Source organism: Octopus bimaculoides, chromosome 12 (genome assembly GCF_001194135.2).
Source record: "Octopus bimaculoides isolate UCB-OBI-ISO-001 chromosome 12, ASM119413v2, whole genome shotgun sequence".
Taxonomy (NCBI): domain Eukaryota; kingdom Metazoa; phylum Mollusca; class Cephalopoda; order Octopoda; family Octopodidae; genus Octopus; species Octopus bimaculoides.
This window is the reverse complement of record NC_068992.1, coordinates 43,845,877-43,848,309: the sequence shown is the minus strand read 5'-3', so window position 1 is coordinate 43,848,309 and position 2,433 is coordinate 43,845,877. Positions and strand designations below refer to the sequence as shown.

The 2,433-nt window shown below is 36.0% G+C and overlaps 1 protein-coding gene across 2 annotated transcripts in view; it reads left to right on the top strand.

Moving 5' to 3' along the window:
* Positions 1–2,433, top strand: part of LOC106873066 (uncharacterized) — a 38,338-nt gene that overhangs the window by 33,945 nt on the left and 1,960 nt on the right. The gene's annotated exons all lie outside the window — the stretch shown is intronic.

The window sequence follows — 2,433 nt, the reverse complement described above, 5'->3', positions numbered from 1 at the left end:
ATCATTTGCAGCCAATTGCTTCTTCAGTCGGAGTCTAGAATGTCCACATAGTTTCGCCTGATCCTCTTCAATACTACTTGAAACCAACTGGGTCAAAGGCTTAAGCTGAAGGGTCTTTCGACTATCAGACGAATGTAACATAAGAAATAAAATTATACATATACAATGGACAAAAGCCTTTCGGCTATACAACAAACGGAAAATGATTATATATTACAACAAAAATAAAACAAAGCAGAGTCTTTCGACTATCAGGCAGTGTAGTAAGCTAGCGCAAGGAAATATCTTAACTGACCGGGTGGCGAGACAGAACTGAACAGATGTGACTGACCTCAAAGGCAGTCAGTTGAAAAAGGACGACAATGCATAAACCAGACAGCAATATATAAATATATTTTATATTATATTATATTATATTATATATGTAGATATAGATATTGGGTTGGCCAAAAATCCATTCAGTTTTTTTAATCGAAAATTAGGCACAAGTTTTAAACACAAAATGATTTATTCAATCAATGATATAATCATATTTTTGTTCCAGTATCTTCCAATATCCATTATACCTTGTTCAATGAATTTCTTGACTTTACCGGCATAAAAACTTTTCGTGACAATTTTTTACATTCTCCACAGAGTTGAAGGTCTGTTCATTTAATAAATTTTGAAGAGACTTAAACAGGTGGAAATCCGAAGGCACCAGTTCAGGTGAATATTGAGGGTGTAGCAAACTAACCCAGCCAATCCCTAGTAAATTCTGTCATGTCCACAAAAAAGTGTGCAGTCTGGCATTGTCCTAATGAAAGACATTACCCTAATGATCAGCAAGTGCTGGATGCTTCTGGTGGATCACTGCATTTAATTTGTCCAGCTGGTTATGGTACACATCAGAATTGATGGTCCTGTCTGTCCGAAGTAGCTTGTAAAAGATGACATCTTTCCAGTTCCACCAAACTGAAAACATTATCTTCTTTAGGCACAGTCCTGCTTTGGAGGTTATTTGTGGTGCTTTGCAGCACTTCTCCCATGATATTTTGTGCTTCACATTGTTATAGATTATCCAAGCACTCTCACTTCAGTCTGTGAACTTGTGAGAAAACTGGTTGTATTTTGCATGCTCAGGATTACTCTGAAAATGGAGACTGAAAACAAATATTATCAACACCTCATGCTGTTTTATTTTTAAAAAATCAAGACAAGAAAGGTAGCAGAAACCTGCAGGAAGATATGCAGTGTGTACAGAAAGGATGCTGTTGCAGAGCATATCTCAAAAGTAGTTTTCAAGATTTCAATCAGGCATGGCCTAGTGGCTAGTGTGTTGCACTCATGATTGTCAGATCATGGGTTCAGTTCCCAGATTGGGTGGTGTATGGTGTTTTTGAGCAAAGCACTTCATTTCACATTACTCTAATGCTGAGTAGGAACCAGATAATCAAAAAATAGACCCAACGTTTCCTTTGTGCATCATAAAATGTACACTGTTTTGCCTTGGTATAAAGGATGGACTACAGCAAATATTCTGCTCAATACCACAGATTTGCTCATCAGTTGCTTGACCTTAACCAGTTGAGCATTTCCCTTTGTGGCTGACGATATGTGCACCTCTAATAACGAGCAGAAGTAGTCGGGGAGCATCATAGCCATGTGTTGAGGGGAATTCTTTGGTGCTTGAATAATTCATGTCTGGAAATATTGGTGTTTTGTTCATCCTTAAACAAACCTTATTCGGGGATCTTTTGAGCAGGATGGGCTACTCAACCTGAAAAAAATTCTAACTGGACCTCACCTGCAAGGTCATGTATTGTTTATGTTGATAGGAGATCACCATGTTGTACACATACGGTTGTGATGCATAGACCTGATGTACCCCAGGGTCACTTTGATGACATGCATTGCTCTCTCACCCAATGATAATGATAATAATAATAATAAAGTGACGTACAAAGAATATATTTATCATGTAAAGGTAGAAGAAGAGGTATGATAAGTTGCAATGATTGTGTAGAAAATGAAACAAAAAGTCTTGGTTGGTATATTCAGAACAGTACAGAACTATTACTCATGGGAATTAAATTGACTGTAAGATTTTTAAAGAGATGATTAAAGATTCTGGGACAGCTGAATAATGTGGGTCAAATCTAATTGCCTTTTTGACATACACTTTTTTGATATATGTCAGTAATGACTTTCTCACTGGTATACTTCTCTGTATATTGCATAAATGTAATTCATTTTTCCCATATAAATTGCACTTCATATTCAAGTCCTGTTGAAGCAATAGGATATTATTCAGGTACTCAACTATGAGTCCACTGCATCTTATAGCAGAAAAAGCTGTTAGCTAATGAAGTTCATAACATAATCATTGTTTTTCCTGTTTCGTCTCTTTTTCTGATATATATATATATATATATATATATATATATATATATA